Genomic DNA, 18753 nt, shown 5'->3' with positions numbered 1-18753 from the left:
AGGAGCTGCCAGAAAAGCAGACAGGTTTCTAGCTAAGCTTTCATTAGAATTAAAATTTTCTGCAGTAACATGTCAAATTCAGCATTTTATAGGAGAAGGTTGCTATAATAGAGCAATCTTAACCAGCCTTATTAAAAGCTTACATTCTTTCAGCCTGCAGAAGAAAAAAAATTGAGGAGGCTGGAAGTTGGTGATACCTCCTTTGCATTTGTGCGGTTATGTTACTGTTCCGGTAACATATAGAATAGGTCAGAAAACCGAAACAACCAGAATATCCAGAAGAAATTAAGGGTTTGCATGTTTGGTTGCCAAGAAGGAGCTTGAAACGGTCTAAAAAGTTTCACAGTTCATTTAAGAATTTTTTTCAAATTTGAGAGAGAAGAAAGAAATTATATTGTGCATCATTTCTTAGCCTCTTCACATTTTAATCAGATCACAAAAGAGGTTTGCAAAGTGGTGTTCCACCGGAGACGTTTTGCCCGTATTCTGTAGTTGAAATCTGAAACATTTTTCATGCTTACATTTTTATTCCTGAATATTTGTTCGACTTCTAAGCTGCTGGTTTAAAGTTTTGTAAAAATTACAGAGTTTAATAATAAAAACTTCATCTTAATTCATTATTTGTATTTTAATTACTACCATACCAGAGAAGGGGAGAATAGTTTGTGCTGTTTCCATATATGTTGTAAAGCTTGACAAGACCTACTTGCAACTGAACCGTGATCACTGCATGTGTTCCTGACTGAATTTTTACAAGGATTACCTCGAACACAACTGTTATCTTTGTGTTATGTTAATTAAGTGATATATCCCTAAGCACATCAACAGTGAACAAATAAAAACCCAAATGAATTGCTACTCTCATTAGAATATCTCCTTTTCTTTCCCCTTCCCTGTCTGCCTAGAATTGATATTTCTAATTGGAAATGCCAGATCCCAAAGTGGGTGTTTTGAAAAGTGAATGCTGTTCTGTGGTAAAGCAGATTTATCATTCAAAGAAGGAAAGATAGCCAAAGAGGAGGAAAAGGCAGGTGGCCAGAGAGCAGACGCCCTCTTGCCTGTTGTACTTCATCCTTTTTGTGTGTCTCTATGCAAGTCCAGTAACTTTTTAGTACTAAGAACATGTTGGAGTCTAATACTACATAGTTCGTTGTCCCGTGAGTTGAGGTGATTATGTAAACATCCACACCTAGGGATTAAGAATACAGTAAATTTTGATTTAGAATGGAGGACAATATTGAAATGTCAACTATATAAAAGTAAAAATAATAATAATTAAAAAAAAATCTTGTAAATCTTTCACTAGCAACTGCAAATGGTATACAATACAGAATTAAACATCCTGACCATTTCAAGATGTGTTCAGATTTTTGAAACTCTGAATTGTTCTCACATGCTGGGACTATTCTTTTCTTCTGTACCAATATCTATAATGTGTATTTTACACGTGTTGCTTCTTTTGCATCTCTTATTCTCAATAGAGAGCTCTTTGTAAGTAGCATGTAAAGCTAGGCATTTCTTTTAGTGGTTCCATGCAGTGTTAGCTCTTGCCCTGTGCTGAGGAACACTACTCCTTTCCAAATATTTTTGAAAGCACACATCCCTTTTATTTTTCATCCTTCAAAGTAAGTTATTCAGGCTTGATCCTAAGCTGTGGCTTCCATGAACTGCTTAGCTTGAATTTGCATAGTATCTTGTATTTTATTTTTCTTAGTGCTCATCCCCCCTGATACATGAATTTTCTACTTACTCCATGTTTGTTCATACAAACAGGCATCTGACAAGAAATTTGCAGCAAGCTTTGTCATTGTTTTATTTATAGCTCCTCTTTCTTCTAAACCAAAAAACTAAAGATGCCAAAGATACTACTACACATCAGTTTTTTAAAAGTTTGCTTTTTAGAAATCAGAATGTGCCTCAGTTTGCAAAGCGATTTTTGAGGAATGGGAAACTTTTCTTACTATTTGAGGAAACTTTCATTAAAAACAGTGAAGCCTGTTTTCAGTCAAGTACAGATTGTTTAGTTATATACAATTACTGAAGTGTGAAAGGATCCTTCTACAAAATCTTCTAAATTCAGTAAAACAGTTTAAATGTTCTTTATATATCTGTTAGCAGAATGAAGGCACAAGAAGAAAATTAAAATTAGTTTCTATTGTGCATCTGAAACAAGCATCAGAAGACTACATTTAAAGGAAAATTTGAATAAAGAAAGCTTTGGGGGGTTTTGGTACAGAAGCAGTAGGCTGTAAGAGATGAGGTGTTATGCAAAAAGATACGAAGATTGGAGATTTTCAATTTGGACAAGAGCTGACTGAGAATGTTTTCTTCCTGTTGTGTGGAAATCAGTCCTATGATGATAGCAAAATTAAATATTCTCCCTGTGTTCATTTAGCTACAGATTGGCCCTTTTGGGAGTCAACTCAAATCCAGGCATAAAACTGAAACTACTTCTCAGAGTTTTGAAGACTTTGTCTTTCCTCTGTGCCCAAGAGAATTAAACGAAAAAATGTAAAACATGGATCAATGAACTCTTTTTTCAGTTATTTTACAAAACAATACAGATTGCAGAGAATGAATCATCTAATGATATTTCACTTCTTAAAAATTTAATGAAAGAGATTATTCTCTGGAGTAACCTGCTGTGCCTGTTTCACAGTGACAATATACAATATTCCCTGAAGCTATTTCTGACATCACTGAGTCTAACATGGTTTAGGATGTTTGATGGGAAATTATGTGTAGGAGAGATGCTGGTTAGAGTACCCACTAATCCCGGGGATACTACACTAAACTGAGAGTCTGGGCAGAGTGGATTTTTATCTTACCAGCTGTCACAAATACTAAAGCAAAATAAACAAATGGGCTGTGTGACAATATGATATACTATTCTGTCGCTCCAGAGCTGCTTCTGACATTTTGTAGGTTTGATAAAGATAAGGTACATGTTGCTATTTATGATGTGTTGGATGTAGACCTGAAAGCTTTATGTTGTGTTGGGCAGTATTATCAACAACGCTGCAAACAATGGGCAGAGAGCAAGGTATGTGGGAGGCTGCTTCCTTGTTAAGTCTTGAGCTTCATGATTTTAAGATTCAAGGGAGGTTTGTGGCACTAACTGACCTTAGCTGTCAATATACAGTGGATTTTTGGCTTATTTTTGATGTGGGTTAATATTTAGCGTGCTTTGAGAAACCAATATTCTCTAATACTTTTGAAAGTTGCTTTGTTCCAATATATCCAGTGATATAGTGCTCAGAAGTGACTGCTGAATTGGGGTGCATCTCTCTTTGGATGAGAATTTAAGAATCTGGAACTTGAAGTGATAACTTGTGCTACTATTTTCATGCTTTCATGAGATTGCTATGTCATATAGCTCCTTCATAAATTCTGTGATCTTCATTATAAAATTACTTCTGATTTTTGGCCCCATTGTTTTGATGGGAAGACTCCTCTAGGCTTCTCTGTCACAGTGTTTAAGAACCTTTGTTTGAATTTGAGCTGAATATTTTGTTAATTTATGTCAATTTGTTTTCATTCCAATATTCTTTTACCCTGACAGCTTTCTCTTTCAATAGTGTTTAAACTCCTGTTGTATTTATGCTCCGTAAGAAACTTAAGGAATCCTGCAGTGTAAAAGAATTTGGAGGGCTGATGTAAACCATCTTCAAGCATCTCAGTGATTGGTTACTTTTGATTTGTCTTTGCCTTTACACCTGTCACTCCTCTTTACTTTTGGTGTGTACAGAATGCAAGTTTTAGTAATATAGGATTATACCAGTGATGCAGTGTTAAATACAAAGTGTTCAGTACTCCTTAGGATCTGCATTCCCTTACTCTTTCTAGATGCCCTGCACAGCTTCATGCTTGGCGGTGTAGAAAACTAAACATAGTATTTCTCTGCATATATGGGCATTAGATTTGCAAAGACCATCCATGAGGTTTGGGCTTTCTAAATATTCAAACTAGCTAGTGCTATGTAATTCTAAAGTGATATTCAATGCAGTGGTAAAATTACTTATTTTACTTTTGAGGGAGCACTACATTTTCCAGCTAAGATGATGTCCATGTCATCATCACAGATTGCTGTTTGTTCAGTTCCTTTTATTTGGATGAACCTTAGTAAAATATGTATTATGTATGAACTCTGCAGATGCACTATGAAATCATAAGCCATCCAAATGTTGAGCTGTTTTGTATAACACAAATGCCAGTAAATTTGCAGAGTTACCAAATACTAAACTACTTCTGCACACAAGGTCTAAGGCAGCATGTACATTCAGCAAGTTCTTTGTTTTCTTTGTTACTGCAAAAACAAAAAGAAAAACACAAAGCTGTCAATGAAGAAGAGTTTGCTAAACGAAGAGCAAAGATTGCCTTTGCAGCCTGTGCTTGAGATTGTTGCATAGGCAGCTGAGGAGACACAGCAAGATCTTCAACTAGAACTGTGCTGCTGTTGTGTTGAATTTTGTAAGCGTAACAGGCATGAGCCAGAATAAATTCAGAGAACTGTTATGCTAACATTAACAATAGCATAAGTATAGATACAGATTCTGAAAATGCTGTGACAGATACTAAGGGAGAGAAAATCACTTTCAGCATCTTTAAATATTTCCTGCAGAAATTTCCTGCTTTCCTGCAGAACATTAAACTTAAACATTGTTATTTTATGACTCGTTTCATCAAGTTGTTAGAGCAAATTATGGTTTTATAGTGTTCTTGTCTTTGTTTTTTTTTCATATTAGGAGAATAACAGTCTTGCCTATTATTTATTTCTACAAAAAAACGGGACATAAGTATATGCCCTTATTAAAATAGTTTAGTGTTAATTGGTGTTAGCTGGAGTGATGTTACTGCAGTTGCAGGCTAAAATAACAGAGTTCTATTAAAGGCAATGAAAAATTTTCTTTGTTCTTAATTAGAATTTTTACATAGCCTTAATGATATTGCTTGTGATGGGGGAAAAGATACAACCTTAGAAAGTAAATAAATCTGGATTTAAAAGTTAACATGTATGAATGATTAAACATTATTCTTGTTTAGCTTATTATAAACTCCAGTGAAATTTAAGAAACTTAAATAGTCTGCTTATTTGTCCTTTAGATAAAATTTTAGGTGCTCAGGTCCTGAAACAAACAAAAGAAAAAACCTAACAGAGAAACCCCAACCCAGTAATAGTGTCCTTGATTGTGTTAAAAACAAGGCAAGTTAATGGGTACTAATGCTCTGTGTGCTATAAACAATATTTTGGATTAAATACTTTTATTTTGCTTTCAATACATATGAATTTACTTGCTTTGTTATTGAAAAATTTCTCTCTGAAGTTTTGGTAGAGGAAAGAAAAACAATCTGTGGTACGTTCAGTTTTAGGGTGGCTAGGTGACACTACTTCCTATCATGTCATAGTGTATCAGCTTTGTAGTGATTAGAAGACACTAAGCTATTATGAGAATGTAACATCTACATTCTACCAAAAAATCTGCATTCTTCACAGATTTGAGAAGTTTACTCACATTACCCAGTTTACTCTTACGGATAAAAATGTCAGCTGAACTGTTTTGAATTGTGCAGCTCTAACCAGTTGTATATACATAGAAATCAGCTGTTCTTTTAACAGAAGCTGATAAAACAGTTGGCAACTATTGCAAGTCATTACCAGATTTGGCTAGATGGAAATCCTTTTTGTGTTAATCTAATACGCTGTCACCTAAAGACATACGAACTTTTGAAGCGTATTGGAGTGGTAACTTGCAAGGGGTATTATGACAGAAGAAAGCTGGCAATGCAGTAGCAGTTGGCCAACATTACATTAATTTGGGAGTTGGACTTGATGATCCTTATGGGTCCCTTCAAACTCAAGATATGTTATGTTGTTATGTTGTGTTGTGTTGTGTTGTGTTAGGTTATGTTATGTTATGTTATGTTTAGGCAGAGTCTAGTCTTTTGTAGCACGTTGCTGGGAGGTTTCTACAGTAGGGCAACAGGCTACATTTTTATGAAATAAGAAACTAAGCAGATGCATTGAAGTGATAACCTTCATAGGAGTTTTGCACGAGGAAGGAAGAATATTTTACTATCTAGAGATAGAGTTGGCGCTTTGGCAGCAAGAAAAATAATTACATCCTTTTTGCAGTCTGACTGATTTTTAGTAGTTAGTCCTGCTGCTACTTAAATTTAGTATTTTTACTATAAATTTAATAATAAGTAATGTTTATTAATAGTTAACACATTTATTATTATCCATTATTTGATAGAAAAAGGAATCATTGGGTTCATACATTTGCAAAGTGGAAGTGTAAAAGAAATAATACGTATTTACTCTGAAGAAACTGTAATTGAATCAGGTACTGTACTTTGTAATTGTGTTTACTTAAAAATAATGTAATGTTCTGAAATTCCTAACTATAAAGGACAACAACCTCTTTGTCAAAAAAGGGGGTTTGGCTTTAGGAATGGGAATGCAAAATTGAAGGAATTATCCAGGTGTTGAAAAAAATAAATAAAAAAAGAATGGATATTTGCAAGGTGGTTGATGGTGAGCAGTAATTCCATTTCATTACCAACGTAATTTCATAATAATAACCCCCTCAAAATTCTTTTTTCAGAATCAACATGTGATTCTTACTTTTAATAATTGTGTATTGATTACAACTAAAAAAACAGGAAATCATGCTTTTCTAAAGTTCATTTCCATTCTAAAGTCATATTTTGCCTATTTTTGGAGTTAAGCATCTTCTATTTTCTGAAAGGAACCAAAAGTCTCCCAAATCATGAGTTCTACATGTAGAGAGAAAATTGGATTCTTCAGTATAGAGAAGCTGTACTACAGGTGGAGAAAAACTGAACTAGTGGATAAGGTGCTTTGGGAGTTGAAGCAAATCCCCTATTACTGCATTATAAAATACGTCTTTCTAAAGCTCAGTGGATAAAATGTAGGATAACCTTTAAGTAGCATCTTAATATATTCCCCTCAATTTGACAATAGTATGACAATTAACAGATGGAGGGAAGGCATTTACTGAGATTAGCAATACAACTGTCATTGACTCATACTAACTTTATAAAAGGAGCTGATATGTCAGGATGTGTTTTTTTTTTTAATTAGAGCTGAAGTATTGATTCATTTACATAAGAAGTAGTAGTCCTTTGGAAAGCCTTGCCCAAAAATGTGGTTGCAAACATTCTACTTGGGCTTAAGGGAAGATGCGACAAGCTTCTGATTAGAGGTCTACGGAGGATTATTAGACAGATAAACCCACTTGAGGCTCAAGAAATCCAGCTGGAGTCTGGGAGGTTGTCTGATAGGGATGTATATACACTGCTACCTCTAAAGTCATTGGTTTCAGACTGTTGACAGTGAAACAGAAGAAATCTGAAAATGAGATTTTTTTTTTTTTTTTTTTTAGCTGGAAAGCTAATTATCTTTTAAGGGAAGCTTTGCTTACTCGTTTCCGTTACCTTTCTCTTTCTGCATCTTTGTTCCATAATTACTGGTGTTTCATCCATTGTGTGACTTGCTTGAGAATTCACCAGGCTTTGTGTTTTGTGGTAGAAATAAACTGAAGGGACAGCTGGGTCTATTACTTTAATGCAAAACAAAAATTGCAGTGATGAAGAGTGTATTTCTAAGCTTATTTTGTCAGTTAAACAGACACACATGCAAGGGTTCTTTCCATACTGTAGTTAGATTTGTTAAAAATGAATTAATGGTTGATGACTTCTGAAGGCCAGACACCCTGTTTCAAGAAGCAGTTTCAAGGAGCTTTGACAACAATCCCAAAGTGTTTGAAGTACTTACCTGCAAACAGATGAAGGGAGAAGAGAAAGTCTGACGAGAGGTTACTGATTGAAATTGATGGAATATAAATGGAGTTGAAGTTATGGATAGCAGAGTGTGACAAAAGGTACTTCTTTCTGCAGTGTTGAGGTGCTTTCAAGTTTAAGAAGTAAGTTTTTAAAGGGAGCATGACTGTGGCTTTGGGATCTCCTTGGATTAGGAGTGGAGTCTAGCGTTAAATATGCCTGTGTTTTCTAGATCCTTTGATTTTGTGGTATTGCAACAGAAAATAGCTTCCTTCTCCAAGTTTGTATCTCTGACTTCCATGGCGATGCTAGATATTCCTATGATGTGCTTTAAAGTCTCTTGTGAAGTCAGCTTTAACACAGGAAAAAATTGCATTTTGTATCTTAGATTTCTTTAATCATAATTTTTTCCCTATTGAATTTATTTTTCTGTCCTCTGCCAGTTCTTCTTCTTGGGCAAAAACAGATAAAGGCATGTATTTTAAAAATAATGCCACTTACTTGTTTTCTCATGGCTGCATAAAATGTGTGCGTCACAATTGCCACAGAAGTAGTTTGGGGCAAAAGATTTGCATATTGAGAAAATTCATATTGTCAGTTAGCTCACTGTACAGACATGTCACCTACTCATGTTAAGACTGGCATTCTGATTCCATGCTAATAGCCCCATTGTTATTAATATATGCTGCCTGGTTTTGACCTGCTTTGTTTAGAATGCATGTTGGTTTTTAATGTGCATGACGTTTAAGGGTTATGGATTAAAAAATTAAATTTTCCAAAATAAAAAAAATCTCATACATTTTTAATAGGGTTTACAAAAGAGCTGCTCTTCCCCTCTAGCAAGATGGTACAGTATTGAATTAAGTGTCAGTACTTCTGTGGTCATGTAAGATTTAATATTCTGGGCAAAGCTATTAATTGTCTTTTGGAATGGACAGATGGATTTGCCTAAAACCTGCTTGTTAATTAATTGGATTTTATGAAAAACAAGTAATTTTCAAATGAAATTTCAGACTTTTAATTCTTTGATAGAAACATTTTTCTATTGTAGGTGTGTCTTTTTTTTTTTGTAGAAGTGTATATAGAGGGCCACAAGAAAACATTACTTTGTGTGATTTATATATTTTCTATATGAGTATGAAAGTAGAACCTAGGTAGTGTAGAAATTCAAATCATCTCTCATGCAAAACATGTCCAAGCTTGGATTGAAAATAAATAAAAATATCTCAAGAGTCAAGCTGTTACTGCTCTTCACTGCAACATGAGGGAACTGAATTTACCACTCATTTATACAAATCTGCACTTTACTCCTAATAAAAAAATATAAATTGCTGCTACGAAATTATGTATGAGGCAAGTTACCACTCTTACAGTCTCCTAAGCTTTTTCAGAAGTACCACTTTTAAAACTTCAGCTTTTAGTGTTGAGGATCAAGAGGAAAATGAAGTCAGCAGAAGCGTGTGCAAGCCATTTCATCTTTCAGTGAAAGCGAGAACTGAACATCAGAGCTGTGGCTAGGTAAATGTATCAAGAAAGCATTAGGCTGTAGAGCCAATCTAATCTCATGCTGTGCTGTAGATGACACGCAAACCTGTGAACAAAGGTAGTATATATTTGGTAAATTCTCAGGGATCCTGGAAAGCTCAAATATATATTTACCACTGTTGCTCTTTTAATCTACACTGATGTAGGATTAATTCAATGCGTACATTAAAAGCTCTTACTTTTCTCCTGTTCCATTCCTCCCTTTCATCCACTGAAATTATCTAAACCATAATAAAGTTCTTTGGTGCTAAGCATTTACGTAAAGTGTGTATGCCCATGAGCACCCTTCATTTTTGTTAAAAAGAAAAATCTCTAAAATTTACTTATTTCAGGTGCCTTTTTCCTCCATAAGAGCTTGAATTGAAAAAATGTTTAAAAGGACAGAATACAAGATTTTAAATAACGAGTGCTGCATATATGCACCTACTATTTACCCGCAGGTTTTAGAACAAGTTTTTTCCACTGATATTAGATTTTCTACATTACAGTAGTGTGGAAGGAACCATTTCTGATACAGCATGAATAGGCTTCCTGATAGGGGACCAAAAAAGAAAGAAATTAAAAAGCCCAAATAATACTATGTTCACTGCAATTCACTGAAAAGCAGCTACAAAAAAGCCCAAATAATACAGCGTTCACTGCAGTTCACTGAAAAGTAGCTATACTGGCAAAAATATTGGGCATACTTTGAGACTTTAACATCAAGTGAATGAGAGATTTATGGATTTTAGAATTTGTTTATTTAGTTGAAGGCATTAAATAAATTTATTGTACTGATGGAGCAGAAAGTTTTTGTCACAGCAAAACATAACATCTGTATTTAACTTTTCTGAAAATCTTTTTTTTTTAATTTCTCTATGGTACTAGTGAACCACTCTGGTCAAATCCTTATTCAGTAGCAATAAGCTGATTGTGGGTATATTTTTTTAATATATGGATTTATGTTGGTCTATGACCATAGTCCATCAAAATTCCTTTTCAGAAGTAGAAAAATTCTGCTGGTGGTATCTGCCATTGTCAGGACCTTGCAATAAGGAAAGCAGTAAGCTTTTCTGGCTGTAAGAAAGGTCTCTGTTCCGCCTTTCCTGTATTATACATTGTTATTTTGCAGTTCTGTTGTTCCTAATGCATAACAAGACTACGCTTCTCTTTATGCCCTGCTCTTCAAACACGCATGTGGAAGAACAGTGTTTGTTTCCTGTACTAAGACTCTGTCTTGGCTACCTCTTTGGATGAGTGAGTAGTTTATCTCTCACTGGTTAAGTGTTTAGACCAATAAAACATGCAAACTTCGATTGCTTTTTTTCTGCATGGTGTGGGTTATGACTGAGACCCCCTACCTCATTTCACACAGCTGCCAATGTGGTAATCTAGAAATACAGGGAGAGGCTGTTATCGAAGGCCAGGTATCACCTAACTGGGAATTACAGGGATGGTGAAGGAAGGACTGTCTTTTCCTTCTGGCTCCTAGAACACAGAGTGATAGCAGGGCTGGACAGCACCTGCTGTTGCAGTCTCTTGATCCTGAGGTCAGTCTTTTCCAACGTCTACATCAATTTCTGAATTGATCTGCATGAACTAATTACTTTCTTTGTAATCCTCAGTCAGAGTTATCTCACACATTTTCTAGACTATGAAAACATTGCATATTTAAACCCCTGTGGTCAGGGTGGAAAACAGGATTTGTGACAAAGCTATATTTTGTTTTAAAATTCTTGTATTATTTTCTGCTTTCAACTGTAGTCATTCAGCTGGTGAGAATGTAGGAGCTTTATGTACTCAGCAGCTAGAAGCAGTGGGATGCTGGGATTTTATGAAGTAGCCAATGTAAATTGTCTTAAAATTTCATTAATTTGTGTAGGTTTTGAATGTGGATCTCTGACAGTGTTTAATGTGTCTTGGTTTCTGTAAACACAGTGTTAGCAAAATGCATTATATAGGAAAATGCAGCTGCTAAGGAGATGATGCCATGCTGCATTAAACAGAAGTGTAGAAAATGCAGCATTTTCTAGTAACTATTATTATTATTATTATTATTATTATTATTATCTGAATAATGCCCTAAGAGATTCCTTGTGGTATGGCTTCACAGTAGTGAAAAATTCCAGGGAGCTTTTGGGTAAGAGCTTTCAGCATGGTAATTTACAGCCCCATTTTGATAGTTATCTTCACTTCCTCATTCTCTTGTTTGCTTGGAAATTTGCCATACTGGCCTGTAAATAGCGTCTTCAGTTCAATTCACAGCCAGTCAGTACCTGGAGAAGAAATTAAGTCTAATGCCATGGTTTCACAATTAAGTTTACGCCATGGAGTCTAGGCATGATTTCACAATCATAGTACTGTATCTCTGCACTAACCAGATTGCTCACAGAATAGTTGTACTGTTGGGTACATGATTGCCATTCTGTCACATTATCTAGAATATATGCAACTAATACAGAGTTTATGCCAGCCTTGTGTTTTTATGCTGTCTTTATTCTGAGAGAATGGGCTATGCAACCACTAATGCAAAATTAACCTGTTGACTTTCTATTAAACACATTTTAACAGTTGAAGTGAATCTAGCGCCTTGTATTATCTGACCATAGCATTTTGATTCTACACCAAGAGCACTATTGGCTAGGTGATGCTCTGAATAGTAGTATCTAGAAGGGTAACTGACTAATAGCGACAATTTTTTATCCAAGAGCTCCGAACCCTTTGGGTATTCAGTCCTAGCATCACCTATTCAGTCTTGCTCTTTATGGATGTTTTATACTCTTTTTAAAGTTTCAGAGCTATTGGAGATTGTGCTGGTACACTTTTGCATTGTTTAAAAATCATTAATCAGACTCCAGTTGCAGCACTTTTAAACTGGTGGTGATAGACAAGCAAGAGGTCAGGAAAGTCTTTGGATCCCAAGATTGACCATTCAACAGCCTTGTCCCTTGTGAATTTTACTGGCCTACTACCAAGTTATCTAGATCATTTTCTGCCTACTGTCACTGCTGATCAGCCAATATCTGTTGAGATTACTTGTTCGATGTACATCCCGTTCCATGTCTTCTAAGAGTGAAGAATAGTGGCCATCTAAAAGGTGTGATTGCCAACTTCTAGGGATTTCATTTGGGTCAACTCTCTGTGAAAAAAATTCAGAGAAATTGAATCCTCATGGATGGATTGAAAGTGCATTCTTTATCAACTCTTCAGCTAAGGGATGGTTGTTATTTATTACCAAAATCGTTCTTTGTATGAGGTGGCGTCTCTAAACAGATAAGATCTGTAATCTTTAACAAGATAAACTAAAATCACCTGTCACAGAGGTACAATTTAATGCTGAAACTGTTACAGATAGGATTGCAGTTAGATTCCCCATTCTTAACCCTGTTTCAAACTAAGCAAACCCAACTTGTCCTAGTATCTCCTCACATGTGGTGCATCCAGATGATAACCATCCAGATGATGCTGAACTGCCTCCACTTTCTTAACATCTATCCAGTACTGGGGGTGTGCAAGACTGGATGCAGTGTCTCAGATGAAGCCTCACGAGTGCCGAGCAGAGGAGAATCACTTGACTCTGCCTGATGGCTGTGTTCTTGCTAACAGAGATAAATGCTCTCTTCTCTTCCTCATACAATGGGATATGTTTTAAGACAAGAAGTTTCTTGTCTTACATGTAGAACTATCGAAGGATGTATTTCAGAAGGAGAAGTTTTAGTTCTCAAAGAAAAAAGGAATGGAATGGATCTTCAATAGAGGATCTTCTGGATATTCAGTATCAAAAAGTTTTCATTCATTGCTGTACCAACCATGGTTATTGTTGAATGGCTTGGAGTTTTTGACCTCCCATGTGTTTACTTTCACATTTCAATACTTCCAACACACAGAAAACGTGGACAATTCCTGGAGAAACAGTTTAAATTCAAAAACTGACTTTGTGTATTTACCAAAGTTCTTGCTGATATAGAGATGCAGTTTATTCAGTTGGTCCTTCCCCTTGCAATCTCAGGCTGTGTTCTAACATTTTAGATTTTAGTATCTCTGTAGGCTGCATCCTTAGCAAAACCAATGCCACAAAAAACCAAGTACTACATTTATCAGTTTGAGAACTGGATTGCCAACTGTCAAATGAACTGTTGGATCTACGTATTTCTTAGACACCTTCTGATCCCACACTGCCTTTGCCTGACCACCAGAGTTCTGGCTAGTTTATGGTTGCAGACAAGTTAATCTGTTTATCTCCAAGATAAACAAAACAATCCAAATAGAATTGATTCTCCTACACAATAGTGATTTAATCCTTTTAAAATAATGGTCCCAAGCATATTGGACTATTTGTTCTCATTAAAACAACTATTTGTTCTCATTAAAACAACTGGTTTGCAATTTTGGTAGTTCTTTCCTCTGCATAGGGCTGTGGAATTACTCTCTTTTCAGCAGTCACAAAATTTTTCTCATGCCTGGAATCTAATGATATCTCCCTTTAGTGTCTGTTCAACTGTTAATTCTGTCACTCACCAGTAAGAGAGCGCAGATACTCGTAATATGCTTTTTCATAAGACTGCTGTCACCCTGAGGCCTCAGCTGACTACCTGACCAGGTTAATGAGGTTATCTTTCTGGTTCATCAGTTCATCTGTCAAGCATTTGTTTTCCCAGTTCATTTTTCTGCCAATTGGTGCACAGTTTTACACATTGAATGCAACTAGAGGACTGGCTTGGTACTAAATAGGAGGAAGTAGGAAGTCTAGAGTCTCCATTTTGTCTCTGATGTATGCTTAATTTGAACTTGAGATAGTTCAGTCATCCTTACTTCCTCATTTTTCTTAGGAAAACAGTGCAAAAAACACAGAATCTTGCTTTAGATAGAAGAATAGGTGAATCATGAAGTTTAAAGACAAAGCAATTTACTGTACATGGATAGTCATACCCTGAAGGTGTATAACAACCGAGAATATGGGAGAATGTACAGTGTGTTCAAGATAGGTACGTTTTCCCTGAAATTGTTGGAAAATATTTCTGTTGTATACAGGAAAGACAGACTTAACAGTCCCCATTTAGCCAGTGGGGAAACAACTATTAACAGTTCCCTGGTAGTACTCTTCACCATCATATTCTTCTTTCCCTCTTTAAGCTAAAGTCCCTAGTCTATGTAAAAACTGCATTTATATGTATAACATTGTATGTGACATTATGTCAGGTTAGAAATCAGATTTTTTATAACCTACCATACCTGCATATCATTCTTCATTGTTCTCTTTACCATTACCTCATTACTTAAGAAGAGAAGATCGAGCTGTTTTGGACTTGAGTATTTTTGAAGTCAGTATTAAACCCAAGCTATTTCAGTATTAACTGACATCATTCTAATTTGTCTGAATATTGTAGTACAAGTACTAAAATGTATTTTTGTCTGTAAAATAGTGTCCCATGTTAAGACATGTATCTTTGTATCATAGAATGGCTTGGGTTGGAAGGAACCTTTAAAGATCACCTAGTCCAACTCCCCTGCCATGGGCAGGGACATCTATCAATAGATTGCATTGCTTAGAGCCCTGTCCAGCCTGACCTTGAATGTTTCCAGGGATGGGGCGTCTACAACCTCCCTGGGCAACCTGTTCCAGTATTTCACTACCCTCACCATAAAAAATTTCTTCCTCTATCTAGTCTAAATCTACCTTCTTTTAGTTTAAAACCATTACCCTTTGTCCTGTCACTACAGGCCCTACTAAAAAGTCTGTCCCCATCTTTCATATAAGCCTCCTTTAAGTACTGAACAGCTGCAATAAGGTCTCACTGGAGCCTTCCCTTCTCCAGGCTGAACAACCCCAACTCTCTCAGCCTTTCCTTATAGGAGAGGTGTTCCGTCCCTCTGATCATTTTTGTGGCCCTCCTCTGGACCCACTCCAACAGGTCCATGTCTTTCTTGTACTGGGGACCCCAGAGCTGGAAGCAGTACTCCAGGTGGGGTCTCACCAGAGCAGAGTAGAGTGGGAGAACCCCCTACTTCAACCTGCTGGCCACACTTCTTTTGATGCAGCCCAGGATGCGATTGGCTTTTTGGGCTGCAAGTGCACATTGCTGCCTCGCATCCAATTTTTCATCCACCAGTACCCCCCAAGTCCTTCTTCACAGGGCTGCTCTCAATCCCTTCATCCTCCAGTCTGTATTGATGCCCCAATACAGGAGCAGGACCTTGCACTTGGCCTTGTTGAACTTCATGAGGTTCGCATGGGCCCAGTCCTCAAGCCTGTCCAGGTCCCTCTGAATGGCATCCCTTCCTTCTAGCTAATCAGCTGCACCACAGAGCTTGGTGTCATCCACAGACTTTCTGAGGGTGTACTCAATCCCACTATTTGCGGCATTAATGAAGACAATAATGAAGATATTAAATAATAGTGGTCCTGGTGCAGACCTTTGAGGGATACCACTCATTAGTGGTTTCCACTTGGACCTTGAGCCATTGATTGTAACTCTTTGGGTGCTGCCATCCAGCCAATTCCTTACCCATCTACCAGTCCATCCGTCAAATCTGTATCTCTCCTATTTAGAGGTGAGAATGTTGTGGGGAACAGTATGCATCTTGAAAACCTTTTTGTGACTAAAATGAGGAGAAAAGTTGTGTTAAATTCCTTTCCATAGTAGCATATAAATACTCTTTCAAGAGAAAATATTTTAAACCACTTCCTGTATTTATTTTTCTTTTAAATTTAAAAACCTTTGGTAGTCAGTAAATACTTCTTAGCATTCTCTCCATGTATAAGAGGAGATGTAAGAAAAATCTGGAAACATGTTAGGTTACTTTAAAAGTCTCAAAACTTCTTAGACTGCAAATCTAAATATCAATGACTAACTCATATATTACACTTTTAACCTGTGTTACAATCAGTGCAGACAAGTCATTAAACAAATCATAAGCTTTTAGTATTTTTTTTGAAGAAGTGACTTAGTATCTTTAACATGGATTTAAACAGCAGTTTATAAAATTGTTCATACAGAAAAAATAGCATTTGCAAACTGACCTGTAACACCTTACTTTTCCTTTTTTCCCTTTGAAGAACATGTATGTTAAAAAGGTAAAAACCTGAAAAGCATTAAGCATAGTTTCAATATTAATTTCATGTCTATCTTTATGAAAAGATTACACCATATAATACCACTTTTTATTCTTTGCTTTAGCATTTTAGGTTTGCATCATGCAGTGCTGGCTGGAAGGAGAAAAATGTAATTAATTTGGAGCTAAATGGATTCATTTTGAGAGAAAAACATAAAAAGTATCTTTGTTTTGATATTCATTGAGACTGTTGGAGCCAGCCTGAGTACTGCATTGTACTCCAGCCATCTGTAGAATAATCCAAATCTAGTAGTGTATTCCTTCACGTTGCTCACTCTCTTTTAAAGCAACCTGTATGAACTGTAATTTGATAGCACACAGACTTGAAGAAAATAAAAAGGGATTTGATACTTTCTTTCAAATTGCTTATGTTGGCCAAAAGTTGGGTTTTTTTCTTCCCTGAGAGGGTATTACCTGTATACTTAATGTTCATATTCTGGCTTTGAAGGAAACTGTGGATGAGTGGTTTATTTCATCTTCACTGTCTGTGAAAACACTTACACGATACTTGTAGTATTTTCTGTCCTTAGCACTCTGTCCAGTTTTCTTTGTAAGCAGTGAGAATCCACTTTGCACCACTGCATCAAGCTTTAAATAACTTTTCAGCAAAAGTAACAAAGCAAGAAGATCACTGAAATTACATTGTGTAAAATCCAGAATAGCTCATTTTTGCATCATTAGAACTTGTGTAACCTTCAGCGACAAACTGAGAAAGAAAAGCTGGTGGTGGATTGCTTCCTAATAAGTGGTTGTTTCCACATTCTTCTTAATTTTGCAGAGGCATAATCAGAAAAGACCACCCAGTCTTTTTTTTTTTTTAATCCTTGTAAAAAGGAAGACCTTTTTTGTGTAATTTAAGAAACTTTGCTTTTAAAGACCTGTTCCACTTTTGCACTGTGCCACATTGCCTGAGAAATGTTGATGTTTGCTTGTGTCAGCGTGATGATGTCTTCTTCATCACACTCCAACATCAGTATGTCCTTGATCCAAACAGGTGGCCCAAGTTCAAGGCCTTGCTAGTTGCTTCTGGTGAGGAAGAGATACTGGCTAGAAGTCTGGCATTTATTTGTAAACTGTGAGTATTGTAGCAAAAGCTGTACGTCTGTTCTATTTCTTAGAATACAGTAAAAATAGTAGGTGACTTCCTAATAAAAAAAGAAAAAAAGGAAATCTACTTTACAAAAAAATCTACTTTTACAAAAAAAGGAAAGCTACTTCACAAACAATCTTATTCCATAAGAGCTGTGTCTTTGATCCTGCTGGGGACTAGACTGCTAGTTAACACCCCTCACTCCCGCATGGCTATCCAGTCTCTTTCAGCAGCTGAGGCTTGTGTACAAGCACCCAGTTGCTAGCTGCTGGAGCAATTTGCCTGCTGGAGATCAGAGATATGCTTGCTGACACCCTTTTAGCACAGAAAAAAACCCAAACATTTTATCTTTGCTTGTCAGCCTAACAAAATCCAAATTGGTGATGCTCTGAGTGACCCATCCCAAACAAAAGGATGAATTTACAAATTATCTGATCTTGACATTTTGTAAATATTTGTGCAGATTTTTTAGAAGGGGTATTTTCACATCAGTTACATTGATTTCATGTGGATCTGAGCTTCCTTAGATCTTTCCTCTCACTGCTGGCATCTTTTAGCCAGCCTCTTTTCTTGTGCCTCAGTAGAAACAGTAGATAGTTTCAGGTTTTCTGGTGGTGAAGAAAGGCCTTCCGTGGTAAAACAATGCAGTGTTGCAGTATCTTATTGAACCCGGTAGGCTCAGAAGCTAACACTACAAAAAGATGCCAGCTTCCTCCATTCTTCTAAAATCTTCTTAAAGTGTTACACATCTGCATGGCTACATCATACAAAATTTCTGCTGGAGCAGTTGCTCTAGATGTGGATGCAGACTACAATAACCCAAGTTTCTGCCCCTGGACAGAGGAGGTTTTGTCTGGCTTTTAGTTCAGACCAAAAAGGTGGCTTCCTGAGCAGTTTGGGTCACAACTTGAGCCTTCTCTAAGTCCAGCTTTCTTCAGACTCAACATTAGATGTGTTATCTGATTTGAACATAAAGGATTTACAACTCCATGTTAATCACATGAGCTACAAGCAAGCTGTGTGAGAAGCTCTCTGAAACATTCTGTGCATGTTGTTGAGCTGGTCTCCTTGCTGTAGGAGGTTTTGACCACTGTATATCTACATACAGATCTGTCTCAGTCTGCCTTCGATGCTGTAGGGCTGAGCTTCACTGTTTTAAGATACTTATCTAAGTTGCAGTGTTTGCCATTTGAGTCCATAATCTTGAGTTTTCAGATGCTAAT

The 18753-nt window shown here is 36.4% G+C and overlaps 1 protein-coding gene across 8 annotated transcripts in view; it reads left to right on the top strand.

Annotated features, from left to right (window-relative positions):
- Nucleotides 1-18753, top strand: part of COMMD10 (COMM domain containing 10) — a 126118-nt gene that overhangs the window by 86862 nt on the left and 20503 nt on the right. Inside the window, exon 6 of one of the 8 annotated variants that reach the window (XR_011323381.1) lies at nucleotides 17435-17515. The exons of the other annotated variants lie outside the window; for them this stretch is intronic. The gene's annotated coding sequence lies outside the window, so the exon portion shown is untranslated. The remainder of the gene's footprint in view (nucleotides 1-17434; nucleotides 17516-18753) is intronic. 8 annotated transcript variants of the gene reach the window in all.

Source organism: Haliaeetus albicilla, chromosome Z, assembly GCF_947461875.1.
Source record: "Haliaeetus albicilla chromosome Z, bHalAlb1.1, whole genome shotgun sequence".
Classification (NCBI taxonomy): Eukaryota; Metazoa; Chordata; class Aves; order Accipitriformes; family Accipitridae; genus Haliaeetus; species Haliaeetus albicilla.
The sequence above is the reverse complement of the archived record's forward strand: the minus strand, read 5'-3'. Positions and strand labels throughout refer to the sequence as shown.